Source organism: Manis pentadactyla, chromosome 1 (genome assembly GCF_030020395.1).
Source record: "Manis pentadactyla isolate mManPen7 chromosome 1, mManPen7.hap1, whole genome shotgun sequence".
Lineage (NCBI taxonomy): Eukaryota > Metazoa > Chordata > Mammalia > Pholidota > Manidae > Manis > Manis pentadactyla.
The window spans coordinates 136518607-136535413 of NC_080019.1; the positions used below are offsets into that span (position 1 = coordinate 136518607).

A 16807-nucleotide genomic window follows, 5' to 3' on the forward strand; every position below is an offset into this window, starting at 1 on the left:
TGGTTCTCAAATGAAAAGACTGAACACACTGCAAGTTTCCTGAGTTAAAGGAATCCCCTCCTCTGTGTTCCTTTCCTTACTAGTTAGTGCAACAAGCCCAGTACATTTGTTTTAGACTCTCCACATTAGGATTTAAAATCTCTGAGATTCTTCTTGCTTTTTGTGGCTTTCTGATTTTATCTGACACTGACTTTGTACTATGATATAATGGCCACAATATCCACTAGCAACAGTGGGGCTGCACTATTGTTGCAATCTCCTTCTAAGTGGTACGCTTAGAGAGCCAATCTCTTGAACCACACAGAATCCTGCAACTGGGTGCTGGCACACAGAAACCCGCAACTGGGTGCTGGGGTAATCCTCATCAGTACCTAGTGCAGCTGCTATGCAAGTTTGCTGACAATGACCCACATAAGAAGTGCTCTTTCTGTTCCATCACTGTTTGCCTGTTTGGCATGAAAGATACCTTTGAAAGAGGGAATGTAGCAAACAACACCTCTTAGGCAATGAGATGAAATGGTTCCCCTGCCCCCATGAATTTCCATTCTAGCAGGTGATGAAATTTCCCATGGACAAACATTTCCCTACTTTCTATCAAAAGTACAGTGAATTAAATCTCTCACCATTTCCTTAAGCAGAATTTAAAGCCAAGTGGGAAAGCAAGTATTATTAGTATTTAAACCAAACCTACTCAGCAGTACTGAAAAGAATCATACTCTCTCACCTGCATTAAAAAATGTTTCAATGATGGAAGATCTTTATCTAAAGTACAATTATGGTTGCAAAAACTTAAAATTATATTCAGAGCTTTACAAAATAATGGACTAACATTATCCCCCACCACCACATGCACACATACACACAAAACTTGCACAATACATGACAAAGACTTAAAAAGATAATCAAACCATGACTTGCCTAATAAAAGAAAATCATCTTCCCATACCCCCCCCCAAAAAAAGATTCAGGGATCTAGGAAACACCTTAAAAATGGTCTGTGTTTTACTGTGTGTGCCATGTTCTTTGGATCATTTTCTTTAGGAACAATAGGAGTGATTGTACATGCACACACACACACACATACAGGAAACATTCTGGTATCCTTCCCATTTGTAATTCAAAATATAAAGAATTCTAAACCATAAAACAAAATCTTGGCCATGTGCAGAAATTAAACTTGCTTTTTTCTAAATTGCAAAATTCTGTATACATTTTGCTCATGTCTTAAGTAACGTTTAGAGTTCCTGGTGAGGAATCAAGCACAGAGGGTAGACACATGTCCCTTTCTTCATCACAGCAACAAGAAAATATATAAGCTCTCATGAAAGGAAAGTTTAAATGGTCAGTGCTCATTCACTTATTCAGAAGATATTTATTAAGTACTAGTATGTGGCCTGGCTTTGTGACAAGCTCGGGGGAACAGCAATGAATCAAATGGACATGCCCCCAATCAGGAGTCATTTGGTAGGAACGTCCAAGTTAGTAAAACTCACTTCTAAACCTAAGTGTTGCAGGTCCTAAAGGAGCACTAGTCGGTGTCAAGCTAGTCAAAAAACAACTGTTTAATTTCCTTAAAGAACCTAAGATGACATCTGCATGCTGTCCTCCCAATTAAAAAAAAATGAAATAAAGAAGAAAAGAAAAATAAACAGGAGATATTCACTTCTAGGAAGATGGAGTAGACACAGTTTTTCCTGATCCCCCTGCTAATTACAACTAAAACCCTGGCCATTACATATAAAACAAATGTAGGGAGAGTCTGAAAGATGGAGAGTAGACAGACCATCCAAGGACCTCAAGATCCAAGGAACAATGTGGTGGTGAGTTCCCCAGTGTTTTCTGTTTTTGTTTTTCTTTTGCCTCTTTTATCTAAAACTTGAAGCTCAAGAAGCCTACAACCCAGAGACACCAACTGGTGCAGACCAGAAAGGCCCAAGAGAAGCCTGTTCTCTCTAGCCAGAGGACAGGAAAGACAGAAGATACTGGAATAATACAGCTTTGCTGCAAACACCACACAAACACCCACCCCACTCCTGAGAAGGCCCAATGGGGAACCTAGAGCCAATCTTTGCTAGACTAGAACAAAGCATCTCAACTTCCTGTCCCTAATTCCTGGGTGGTAAAGGGAAGTCTGTGTAGGGAATTGGGACTTTCATCCCTATCAGGAGGAACAAAGTCCTTCCCCCCACCCAAGTGTAGTGTCAGTAGAGACTAGAGAGGAGGCTGGACTTCCACCCCAACCTAGAAGTAATGCAGCACCCTTCTCCCTCCTGGCTAAGGGGCTGTCAGACAAAGGAGGCCTGTTGGGGTCAGGACATTAGAAACTACCCAGCAATAACAAGGCCACTCTACTATTACCCAACTTATAATGCGCCAGCAGAGGCCACAATGGGAGCAGTAATCAATCACCACTCCCATCCCTACTAGCCAAGGAGGTATCAATAGAGGCTGCTGGGCAACAGGAGCCAGGAGTCCTCACCCAGCACTAACATGGAGCCCTTCCACTCAGGCATCAACGGTGGCCAAGGGGAGACCCAGATTTCTACCTACACCTGGCAGTGACAAGGTGTACCCTCTTTTCTCTACTGAAGTAATGTCAGAGAAACAAGCTAAAACAGGTTTAAATCACATACTTAGTCTTATAACACAATATCCAATATGTCTAAATTTCAGTTGAAAATCATTTGTCATACAAAGCAGCAGTAAGACCTAAAATGAATGTAAAAAGACAACTAATACATGTGAACACCATGATAGAGATGTTGGAATTATCTCATGAAGATTTTAAAGCAACCATCATGAAAATGCCTCAGTGAGAAATTGTTGATGAACATGGTTCAAACAAACAAACAAATAAACAAACAGGTCTTAGCAAAGAAATAGAAGATATAAAGAACAACCAGAAGGAAAATTTTAAACTGAAAAAAAATTCAATAATTGAAGATTTAAAAGTGAAGGAGGCAAAAGAAAGACTCAGTAAACTGGAAGACAGAACAATAGAAATTATACGATCTGAACCACACAGAAAAAATATACTTAAAAAAATAAACAGAGACTTAGACAACTATAGAGCTACAAGAAAATATAAAACCTTTGTGCCTTTGCAGTCCCACAAAGAGAAGAGAAAGAGGGCAAGGCTTAAAACATATGCAAAGAAATAATGCTGCAAGCCCCCCAAATTTAGCAAAAGGCATACAGAGTCAAGAAATGAGCAAACCACAAGTGGGAAAACCCAAAGAAATCCACAGCAAAACACATCATGGTCAAATATCTGAAAACTAAAGACAAAGAACAAATCTTGAAATCAACAAGAAGAAAACATAATATTGCGATAGGAGAAAAATGTTTCTGACAAGTGAGTTGCTCATCAGAAACTGGAGGCTAAAAGAAAGTGGCACAACATTTTTAATTGTTGAAATAATAGAACTGTCAACTCAGAATCCTATATCCATGGAAAAATTTCCTTTAGGAATGAAGGGGAAATCAAGGTATTATGACATGAAAGGAAACTAAGATAACTTTTCAACAGTAAACTTACCCTAGAAGAACAGCCAATAAAGTTGTCTAAATATAAAGGATATGATAGAAGAACTTGGAACTTTAGAAAGGAAGAAAGAATTCAGTAACAAAAATGTGGGTAAAAATACATAGACTCTCTGTCTCTGGAGTTTTATAAATTATGTCTGATGGAAACATTTAGCACTCTCTGAAGTGGTTCTCAATGTATGTAGAGGAAATATTTAAGACAATTATATAATAAATGGGTAAAAATAAAAGTATAAAAGGGGAGGTAAAGTTTCCATACTTCACTTGAACTGGTAAAATGAAGACACCAATATGGTAAGTTATGTATATATAACCTAATACTAAAGCAACCACTAAAAAACTACACACAAGAAACACACTTAAAAACACTCTAAGAACTCTAAAAATTGTTCCAGTAACCCACAGGAAGGCAGAAGAAAGGAAAAGCAGAGAGAAAAAAACAGAAAACAAAGAATAAAATGGTAGGCTTAAGCCATAATATATAAATAATGTATTTATGTTAAATGTAAATACTATTTTATGCTATCTACAAGAGATTAAATTCAAAATATAACAATACACACAAGTTGAAAGCAAAAGGATGAAATCAATGTATCCATTAATCAAATGCAAGCATTACTCAAAAAAAACAGGAGTAGCAATATTAATACCAAGTAAAAGAAACTTCAAAGCAAAGAAAATTACCAGAGACAGATATAAACATCATAAAATGATAAAAAGAGAAAACCCAACAACAGACATAACAACCCTGAATGTGTATACACTAAACAAAAGTGCTGCCAACTATGTAGAATAAAAAGTGGTAAAATAGAAAAAACAGACAAACCCATGACTATGGTTGTAAATTTCAATACACCTCTCTCAGCAATGTAAATAATTACAAGACAGAAAATTAACAAACATATAGAACTCTACGATATCATCAAACAACAGGGTCCAATTGACATTTTTAAAATATACACCAAACAATTACACATTCTTTTAGAGTGCCTACAAATATATTCCAAGAAAGGCCTCATTATCCTGATACCAAACACAGGCAGACAGTAGAAAAAGAGAAAAGTATATACAATATCTCTTGTGATTATAGACTCAATAAACCTTAATTTTACATTAGCAAATAGATTTCAGCAATCTATAAAAATAATTATATTCCATGATCAATTGATATTTATTCCAGGGATATAAGTCTTTTTCAATATTCCAAAATCAATCAATGTATCTTCAATATAAAACCCACTGTTTCATAAAGAAGAAAACTTAACATGATGTTATTGATAATGAAAAAAGCATTTGACAAAATTCAGCACCCATTCATGATTGAAAATTCTATGACTAATAGAAACAGAGGGGAACTTCCTCAATTTGATCAAGATCTTCTATGAAAAAATCCCTATAGTTAACATACTTAATGGTGAAAGACTAAATGACGTCCCCATAAGATCAACAATGAGACAAGGATGCTCACTCTCACCACTCTTATTCAGCATGGTGCTAGGAGTTTTATTCTAGCCAGTCTAATAACACAGAAAAGTAAGAAAGGTGGTGGAAGAAATATAAATACAATTTTCATTAAAATCACTAAAAAATGAAATTATTAGGTAGACATCTAAAAAACATGTCAAGAACTTTTATGCTGAAAACTATAAAATGCTGTTGAAAGAAACCTAAGATATCTGGGGAGACATACCATGTCCATGGGTTGCAAGTCTCAACATAATAAAGATGTCAGTTCTTCCCAAATTTATATATAGGTTTAATGCAATTCCTATCAAAATTCCAGCAAGATTTTTTGTACAGATAGATAAAATTATTCTGAACTTTATATAGAAATGCAAAGAACAAGACCAACTCAAACAATTCTGGAAAAAAATATATTGGGAGTAATTATCCAATTTTAAGACTTATTCTATAATAGTATATTAACATATTAATTAGATATAATATTATATGCCTATAAAATACATTATTAATAAAAAATAATATGTTATTTGATTGTAATCAAGACTGTGTTATTGGCAGAAGATAGGTATATTGATCAATGGAACAGAACAGGGAATCAAGAAATAGACCCACACATATATACCCATCTGATTCTTGACAAAGATGTAAAACCAATTTGATGAAAGAATGATAAGTCTTTTCAACAAATGGTACTGGAGTAATTGGACATCTATGAGCAAAAAAAAGGTAGAAAGAGTACTTTGACATATATATCTCACATCCTACCCAAAAATTAACTCAAAATAGATCATAGACTTACATGTAAATATAAAACTATAAAATTTCTAGAAAATAACATAGAACAAAATCTTTGGGATCTGGGGCTAGACAAACAGTTCCCATAATTGACACCAAGATCAAACTCCATAAAGAAAATTTCATAAAATGGTCTTCATCAAAATTAAAAAGTTTGATCCAAAGAAGACTCCATTAAGAGGATGAAAAGACCAGCTACAGATTGGAAGAAAATATTTTGAAACCACATATCTGACAAAGAACCAGTATCTAGAAAATGAAAAGAACTTTTGCAACTCAACAATAAAAAAAAATCAAACAACCCAAATGGAAAATGGGCAAAAGACAAGAAGAGACATTTCATTCAAGAGGATATACAGATGGCAAATAAGCACATTAAAATATGTTGACATCATTAGTAATTAAGAAAATGCAAATTAAAACCAAGAGATACCACTACAACCATATAAGCCAAAACAAACAAACAAATGACAATACTAAAAGTTGGTGAGCACAGTGGATCCCTCATATTATTGCTGATGGAAATATAAAATGGTATAGCAATTCTAGAAAACAGTTTGGCATATTCTTCTATAAAGTAAACATATGTTAGAAAAAAGAGTAAACATATGTTTGCCATATCACCCAGCAATTGACTCTTGGACATTTATCCCAAAGAAATTAAAATTTATGTGCACATGAAAGCCAGTACATGAATGTTTACAGAAGCTTTTCAAAATAGTCCCAAACTGGAAACAACCCAGATGTCCTTCAACTGAAGAGGGGTCAGGCAACAGTGGTACATCCATACCAGGGCATACTACTTAGCAATGAAGAGGAACAAACTACTGATAGACTCAACAACCTGGATGATTTCAACAGACTTATGCTGAGTGAAAAAAAGCCGATACCCAGACATTACACTCTATATGATTACATGACTAAATCCTTGAAATGATAAAATTATAGAAGTGGACACAAATTAGTGATTAAGGGGTGTTAAGGCCACAGGGTTGGAAGGGGGAGGAAAGTGACTTGTAGTGATGGAAATATTCTGTATCCTGACTATATCCATGTCAATATCTAGATTGTGATATTGTGCCATCATAGTATTCAAGACGTTAGCACTGGGGAAAACTGGGTAAATAACACATGGTATCATTTGTTTTATGTCTAACCACTGCATTTATTTTATGTCAAAATAAACAGTTTAATTTTTTTTAAGCAACAAAAACACCAAGGCAACTGCTTTTACTGGTTGCTTGCAGTGTCCTTGTGTATTTGTAAAGAAAACTCTCCTGGAAAAATCTGAATGTGCTAGCTGCTATTGGTTTATTAGGACTTGAAATCCCAGAGTGGTATTCAATAACAAAGATTTGATCAGCTTGGCAAATTAGCATGGGCAAATGTTCCGACTCGGGGTCAGCAGAATTTCCTGTAAAGGGTTGGATAATAAATGCATTATGTGTTGCATGTCATATGGTTCTTGTTGCAACTGCTTAGCACTGTTGTTATGTGGTATGAAGACCATCCTAAATGATACAGTACAACTTTATTTATGGACAACAAAATTTTAATTCATCAATTTTCACATACAAAGTAAGTTTGCTTCTTTTTCAAACATGTATAAATGTAAAAACCATTCTTAGCAAGTAGACTGTATGAAACAGGTCCTGAATTTGGCCCACTGGCTGTAGTTTGCTGACCTTCAAGCTAAATTACTTTTTCAGAACGTTTATTGTTTTGTGATTCAATTTTGTTCCTTTTTCCTTTCCTTCTTCAGCATATCCTACATTTCAAAAGCTGCTAACTGCTCCCATTTAGGAATTCCCCTTCACTGTCCTTCTATCACTGTTTTCCTTTATCATGTTGTGAAGGGATACAAACCAAAGTATTATTGTTAAGATGTGGAGCTTGGGACAAAGTAGAAAACTGTGTAAACTTGTCTTCCCAAGATTACCTTTTGTTACACCTTCTTCATAATTTTAATGAGAAATATTGCTACCTTTCCCCAGGGCTTTTTTGATGATATGTGCCTTGAGAACCTTCAAAAGAAGAAATTAGATGAGGCAAACTACTTGAAAGATTCAAATTTATTTAGACCAGAGTTGGGAAAAAAAGGGCTATAAGAAAGGGTCTGCCTGCTGCATTATACACAGGAAAATTATTAAGGGAGTAAACCCTAAGAGTTCTCATCACAAGGAAGAATGTTATTTTCCTTCCTTTTTATCTTATCTGTATGAGGCAATGGATGTTAGTCCAACCCACTGTGGTCATCATTTCATGATACATGTCAATCAAATCATCATGCTGTATGCCTTAGACGTTTACAATGAGGTATGTCAATTATTTCTCAGTAACACTGGGAAAAAAAGAAAGTGTGGTGTGGTGCAGTTGCAGGTGTTAGGTGCATAGTAGGGACTGATAAGTGGAGTGGTGAGCAGAAATGGCATTGCAAAGCAGGAAAAACAGTAGCTCATGGCAATAAAAATCATATTGAAATTGTGAAATTAATTGAATGAGGAGGCCGTTTTACAGAGGTAGTTTCAATGCCCCGGTAGCCTCCATAAGCAAACTAAAACCCAAGCCTGTGTAATGCCTCAAGGCACAGAAATTGAAACAGAAGGACAGTCACAACCAACCAAGTCTTTCCCAAACAGTGCAGCTGCTTAAGCTTTAGCCCCTCAATTTCCTAGCTTTGCTTCTGTGTCTTCCTTATAAGTCTCCCTCCTTCTTTCTACTGTGCAGTGCTGCTGAGAGCTTCTGACCACTTTCAAGTTTAGTGCTACTGAATTCAGTCAATTTCTGCTCAAATAAACAAAATTTTTCTTTTAACAAAATTAAACAACAAAAAAAAAAACCATGAAAAATTTAAAAGCAAAGCCTAAATGGGAGTAGGATAGTAATAACTTGTGTTTTCTTGAAGTCAAAATACTCCATTAAGGCTAGATAGGAAAAGGGGGAGGTTTCTAATGAAATTATTATTTTCTTGGAAAATAGGATTTTTTCCCACAAAATTATGCTTAAAGAAACTATAAAATGAATGCAGTTATTAAATCATATAAATGAAGAACATTCTGGAATCATTAGGTAATATTGTCTAGGATTTCTTTAAACAATTAGAATAAATAGATGGACAAAGCCTTTTTTAAACGAACTGACTTCAAATAAGTAATGCAGAAAATTAAATTGTTTGTTATTTTTACCCTTTTTATTAACTAAACACCAAGTCACATTAACTCACGACCATTCATTATCATTTTTGTTAGATGGAAGGTGATAAAAACACCTCAACTGAAATATAAACTTTTAAATAAACATGACTTCTTAAAATATTCATCATAAAAGAAAATGAGGTTTTATCATTACTGATAAGAGTTAGTAAGTGTACTTAAAAGTCATATTAAAACCCTTTAATAGATATGAATAGACAAATACTAATATTTACAGAGCACTCTCAAATTTGTCTGATGCTAAGGAATTTATGTGAATTGATTCAGTTGATAACTCTAAGATTAGTTTCTCTAATTCAGCTTTTATGAGCATGAAGAAGTTCATAACAGATATGCTATCCTTGCTAGTGTAACACTATCTGTGACATTGGGGAAAAGTGCTGTTTTTAAGTGTGTGGTAACACTAGTGTTTTAGGTGGCTTAGGGTTTTAACCATTATTTCTGCAGTAATCATGGAATTGCATATTTCAATGAAACTTTTTCTAAAACAGAAAACCTGAATAGTGTTCAATTTTCAGTATATGGACCTTTTCTAATTAATTTTTTAAAAAGCCTCTTTTGCTGCTTTTGGAAATCTGGGCCTTCTCAGATCTATAGATTTGGCCCATGAGTAATTAGCAGTTTCTTTTGGGCTTTGACTGGTTTAAGAATATGGGGTACCAAGATCATCTGTCTGAAAGCCTACAAATTATATTACAAGTACCTGAAATAAACTGATCTGAGATTAAGGAAAGAAAATCAAGCTCATAAATTCAAAGTGTACGTCATAAATGTTTTTCTTCCATGTGACTTTCAGTAGGTTCTAGCAATATATTGAGAATAAAAGAGAAATAATTTCAAGTTTAAAATTAATAAATTTGGGTAGGTAAAATGCTAGAGACTGGTAAAAACTTTATTTTCTTTTAATTTGACTTTATTTAAGCAGAGCATTTATGTTAAATAAGAATAATATTTTATTTCCTGGTTTACATACAAGTGAGTCTCACCTGTTAATGGCAGTCTTAGAAGTCTGGTATCTTACTTGCCCACGTAATAGCTATGCTTTATATATCAAGTAATTTCAGGTTTCATGGGAATGAAAGGCAAGATGAAAGTTTTTATTAGAAGAGTTAAGCAAAAAAGTCATAAATAACCAAGACATTCCTTTTACTTAATAGGAGGCACTGTGAGGGTTTTCTAGACTCTCTATCAAGTATTCATCTGACTTCACCAGTTGCATCCCCAGAAGTAAATAGTAAGGCCTTTGGAAATATGCAGATCATGAGCCAAAGGTGTCTAGTCAAGACCTAACCCCAGATCTGATGCAATAACAGGAGTGCAGTTGGGTAGGGCATGCCACTTAGAACTGAGAACACCTGTTCATTATTCCCTCTGCAGTCAATTGAATTATGTTCTAAGGATGTCCAAATATGATGAAAGGATGCTTGAAGAATTAAAAATGAAATAATTATTAATTAATGCCATGTCAAAAGGGAAGAGACAATCCATTCTATGACGTACTAAAATGTCTAATTGTCCATAAGGAAATACATCTCAGTTTTCTGTTCACATCTTCCCAGGCCTTTTCCAGTCCCTGTTCTCAATTACAGATAACATGTTCTACTTCTGAAACATCATATATGACCTGAATTGACCCCCATGTGTGTATTGTCAATTAATGATACTTTAAGATAAATTCAATTTCAGCTAAAATTGCCCTCAACCTCCCCACTAACTTGTGGTTGTGCTGGTACAGTCATCCTTCAGGTCTGCATATCTGCTGTATGTGTGGTGACAGATTCTCCCTAAAAGGGGAGTGTTTAAACTAAGAGTGGGCAGAATTAACAAAACATGGATTATTTATATGCTGCCATCTGTAGTCAATTGTGTTAAATTTATTCCAGATCCATAGTGGGAATTCTCCAGATTATTACCATATTGGTGGCCACTGGTCTGGCTACACCAGTTTTCATGTCTCCTTCATCTCTCTGCAGGAACCAAATGAAAATTCCATGGGATGCTTGCATTTTGGGATCACCTCATGGACTGCAAAAGGAACTTACTGTTTGACTTTTGCATGCAAACTTTTCTCTATTATTGTACTAATATAAGTGATAACATTGTTTTTTGTTTATAGACAACCTTCATGTTGTGATTAATGCAAAGATAATTTTATTCATGTTACCTTCACGAATTAAGAGCATTTTTTTATTTCACAAAACACCATGTGTAACTAAAGAAAATACAATGGCAGTGATTTGTACATGAATTGAACCCACTTTCATCAATTCTTTCTTCTACTGTCCCTCAAATCCCTAGCTATAATAAAGATATTACAGGGCTACATATTTTGTATGACATTATCAGAGAAAGGAATATCCCACAAATTATTTTTAGTAGAACTTTATCCTTAACAGGAAAATCACTTTTAAAAGCACAAGTATATATATATATTAGGAAACATTATATATTTTCACTTACTAAGAGAACATATTGCCACAGTTTTTTTTTTAGTTTTATAAATAGATTTAGCTTTCTAGGTGTCATTATTATGAGCTCCAGTTATTGAATTTTGAAAATACTGTCCCAGTTCTATCGTGAAGTAAGATAGCCTTTCACAAAAAAAGAAGGTGCATCAAGGGAATGAAAAGATGAAAGACCTATCTGATAAAGGATTGTTATCCAAGATGTATAAAGAACTCTAAAATACAGCCATAAAAAACAAATGGCCCAATTAAACAGTAGGCCAAATGCCTCAGTAGACACTTCACCAAGAAGGCATTCAGATGGCAGGCAACGATATGAAAAGATGCTCTGTATCATATATTATCAGGGAAATACAAATTAAAACAACTAGATACCACTGTACACATCAGAATGGCCAAAACTTGAAACACCAACACCACCACATGCCAGCAAAGATGTGGAGCAATAGCAAGGAGTCTGGACAGAATGCAAAATGATACAGCCACTTTGGAAGTCTTTTTGGCATTTTCTTACAAAACTAAACATACTGATACCATATGATTTAGCATTGGTGTTCTTTGGTATTTACTCAAAGGTTTTGAAAACATGTCCACACAAAAACCTATATATGTATGTTTATGGCAGCAGGCGAGGGGAAGAGAGGGATGATTAGGCAGAGGAATTTTTGGCCAGTGAAATTGCTCTGTTGACTATAATGGTGATAGATGTCATTATATACTTGTCCAAGCCCACAAAATTTACAACATCAAGAGTGAATCCTAATAGAAACTTCATGGACTTTGGGTGATAATGATGTAATAATGTAGGTCCATCAGCTGTGATAAATGTACCACATTGATGAAGGATGTTGCTAATGGGGGAGGCTTGCATGTGTGGGAGTAGGAGGCATACGGGCAATCTCTGCACTTTCCTGTCCATTTTGCTGTGAACCTGACACTGCTCTAAAAAAATAAAATCAATTGAAAAAAAAAAAAGAATGTGCTTCCTTAACTTGCCATAATATTCCAGGCCTATGCAGCATGTTGTACGTAATATTAGGTCAATAGTTTCTAAAAAATGCATTTGGTTATTTATCCCTAAACCACATGGTCTTTATATTTTTAGATATATTTATATTTTGTATTATATTGCATGTTATATTTCACGTATTTTAAAATCTGAATTCCAATAACTTGCTTTGTTTTTCTTTCTTTATCTCTGTCAGGATGTCAGTCTTCTCCATTCTGTCAGGGTCTTTGCCAACTTCTTATTTACTCAATTTAATCTGCTGTGGCCCAGATAAAAACAGATAACCAAGGTATGATAATGGTGTCAAAGTCACCTTCACTCCTTTATTATTTAATACACAATGAGTACTGCATATGTGCAAGGTGTTATGCAAGAAATAGCCCTGTGTCTTCAAAAAACTTAAAATCTTGTAGAAATGATAAAACATGTCCAACACTTCTCTAACATAAGGCAAAATGTTTTTCCTCCAACAGTTATGACAGCTAAGACATATGTACCTTTAAAAGTGGAATGTGATTGAGAACAGGTGTAAAGAGAATGTGGGGATGAGAAGGGGTGAAAGCAAAATATAGAAGAGCTTTATGTGCCCCTAGATACTGATAGTCAAGTAAAAATCTGGAAATTAAGAACAATTTGGTGACATACTTCAAAATTCATTCTGTGCTCTAAGTAGTACAAAAATCATATACTTAATTGGATGTATATTGCAAAGCTTTGTCTGACATTTAGCATGACAGTATCTAGAAGCCTCCAAAAGAAGAAAGAATTCAGTGTAGTAACATACCCAACATTGGCTAAAGATAGAAAAGAAAAAGGTCAAGTTCAGGGATAAAGCATATACATGAATAAAATCATTGTTAGTTGTATATTTTGTTTAACTAAATTGTCCAAGAATGCTACAAAGTAGACTATGTACCTTGTTTTCAAAATAATTTTGAAATTGATTTTTAATGAACAAACTGAATGCATTGCTTGTCCAAATGTGTTTTCTAAGTATTTGAAAGTAGGAAATTATATGAAAAGAGAGGAATATGTATGTGTGTATTATTTATAATAGTGTTATTAATTACAGTTAAATAATGAAAACTATTCTTTATATTATAATGTTTTCAAGTTGAAAGAAAAGGAAAGATGTTCCTTTACCATTTAAATTTTAAGATAAAAAAGAAGAAACTAGATCAGCAAAACTAAAAGTAGTATTTAGGTATGCTGAATATATACTTCGGTAAAAAACAAATCTAAGAACTTGAAATAAAACCTGTTTTAGCAAGCATACCTCAGACTATAGTTAGAGTTGGGGTCAGAGTTGACTATAATTTCATTTGCTTTATTCACTTCTCAAACAATGCATCAGTGATTTATGTGTTTAACTGCACATATTTGAATTTGATAATGGTGGTTCCTATAAGATAAATTTCCAGGGTGTGGAGAATGGAGCTATTTAACTATTCAGTCAGAGCTTCTGAAATGTTAACATGTGCATGTGTATATACAAGAGTTTCTTACATATGTTGAGCAAACATGGTCAATATGTTTTATTTCAAAAGGTTTATTGCTTGGATTATACTACAAATGCTTTTCCCATATACATAATAACAAGCATCTAAGAATGTATTTATTAGGTCCTATCACCATATTTAAGAATTTATTTTAGAATTGACCCCGCCTCTCCCTTCACTAGCATTTGTCCAAATTATCATTGAAATTCTTTTCTTTTAATGGGAGTAGTGTATTGTTGAAGTAGTTTTCTTTCTACAGTTCCAGATATTTATGTTTGCTAGTAATAGGGAAATAAATATTAACTTAATTCAAGGAAGTGGTTTTTAAAGATTGAGGAATTACCATAGAAGAAGTCTTCTCACTACCATGAGCACACCAATAAGCCCACCTCATTTACTCATTCAGGTATATTTCAACAGAGGTGGGAAAACTGTATGGAGGGATCCTGTAGAAAGTGCCCTGTAGAGACAGGGTAGACCAGATAAACTGAGGCCTTTCCTTGCATTCTAATCCTGGGTAAATCATTTAATCAATCTATGCTCATTTTCCTTCTTTTGCAATAGGAATAAAGATAAAAATTACCCCATTAGGTTGCTTAAAAGAATTAAATAAATAAATTCACCAAAAGGGTTTAGAACATGTCTAGTACATAGTAACATTAAATAACATTAGCAATTAGTCATTTTTCAGGCCGCAAAGCTTTATGTCCAATTGAAAATAACAACACAGCTATCTAGCAATATTTCCCAGCAACGTTTATTATAATATCAATAATGCTACCATTATTGTACATTTATATGCTATATCTTACATATACCATTTAATTATTATCCCATCTTTAGGAGTTAAGCAGGGCAGGTTACTACTATTCTCATCTACAAATCAACTGAAATGAAGGTTAGAGTGGTTAATGTATTTGCTTAAGGTAATACATCTGAGATATAAGTCAGGAAACCAGGTCAGCTGGTTCCTATCCGAGGGTTAGTTTTTTTCAACAAGCATGATTTTTTTTTTTAAGTAAATTTTTTAACTCGTTTTTTTTCTTTTTTCTTCCTGTTTCTCCCTCTTTCTTTCTTGGTCTGTCTCTGTTCCTGTCTCTTAAGTTTCTGTCTCTATCTCTCCCTATCTTTCCTTCCTTCCTCCTACACCCTAACCTACTGGGTTAGTGGGAATAGGAGAGGCACAGAATATAAAATTATTTTTTCCCTCTAATGATACTGAATATTTTTCAGTGTTGTTTAGACCACTAGATGTTGGAGCTTCTTTTTGAAAGGGGAGGATAGAAGTTACTGAAAATAAGTTAAAGTAAATAGTTTTGAGTTTAGTGAATTCTGATTTTCTGGACTGCTTGTTGTTTGCAGAGAAAAACACGAAGCATGTGAGGAACATTTAGTTTAATTTTGTGAAAACTTCGGGAAAAGCATTTCAGTAAGAACTTAAGTTGAATTATACTGGCATCCAGTTTCATCAATAAATAAACATTCCAAGATGTTTTTTTGTGATTTTTTTCATTAACAAAGGCCTAGTTTTAAAAAGCATTTTCTTATAGATTTTCATGTATAATTTTGAATCTTCACAATGTATTTCTTTGAAATATAATTGAATCATTTTTATTAATAATTCCTCCAAAGATCAAATTAAATCTATAAAGAATAGTAGGACTTTATGTATTAATAAAGAGGATTGACTATATTAACTGTCTGTGAATCTCAGATTTCACAAAGCTCTATACATTCATCTTGAATGGAAATTAAAGACTGAGACCTAAATCTAATCAATATATATGTAAATAAACTCAGGTCAACTTTTTTTTTTGCAAACCACAAATAACCTGTAGAATTCCTAAAGGTTTTCAAGCAAATCATCTACTATATTACAATAAAATAAAATTTTATTTATTTAAATTATAGAGTGTTGTCTGATATGTCATGTTTTAAAATATTCATTAATCTGTAATCCAGGTTAATTTAAGGCAAATTAGAAATCTAGAAAGCCCATAAGAAAACATAGTTATCCTTAGATGGCATTGCATGTTTTTGAACAGTAATTACAACTGAGTATTGTGCTGGTAAACAATGAGTTTATTATAAGATTTTTTCCTTTATTGGGAGAATAACATTTTTCTGTTCTAATCTATATTAGTCCAGGATAGCTTAAAAAGTATGGAGTATAGTCAGAAATATAAAGGTTTATACTTTATAGTTATCACCACGAAAATCCACGTTTGGACAAAATGCTATGTTTACTAAAAGTAAAAATATTATGGCAAGCATAGAGTTTCAATCATATTCAGTCATACAGTACAGATGAGTTAGGAAAAAAGGTGACTAAAATGCACTGATTAGTAGAAGTTCTCTTGAGATAGAGAAGAGAACAGAAGAGAAAAAAATGTTCCAAGAAAGACTGAAAGAGTAATATTTAATCACTTTTTTTCATAAGGAGTACTTTCTGCAGGAATACATAATAGGTTTTGTATTGGTTTAATTTTATAATCCATTGCCCCTCTGAAAGAGCGTATACAAATATGTTTAACGAACCCAAATCCTCCTACCTCTTCATTACTCATTGGGCTTAGAAACCCCCTTTGGGGACTTTTAATCTTATTATTTATTCATTTAAAGTTAGAGTACTATTTACTTCAAAATATTTGAGAAGAGATATTAACTTCTCCCCTTAGAATGCAAATGCTGTAAAAGCAGGAATATTTGTCCATTTTGTTGATTGCTATATTACGGGTGCTTTGAAGAGCACCAGGGCACAAAAGAGGTGCTCTAATTATTTGTGAAATGAATGAATAGAGTTTTTCTCACTTGTAT

The 16807-nt window shown here is 33.8% G+C and overlaps 1 long non-coding RNA gene across 2 annotated transcripts in view; it reads right to left on the bottom strand.

Annotated features, from left to right (window-relative positions):
* The window catches only part of LOC118910414 (uncharacterized), a 202049-nt gene that overhangs the window by 104479 nt on the left and 80763 nt on the right, over nt 1-16807 (bottom strand). The window lies entirely within an intron of this gene.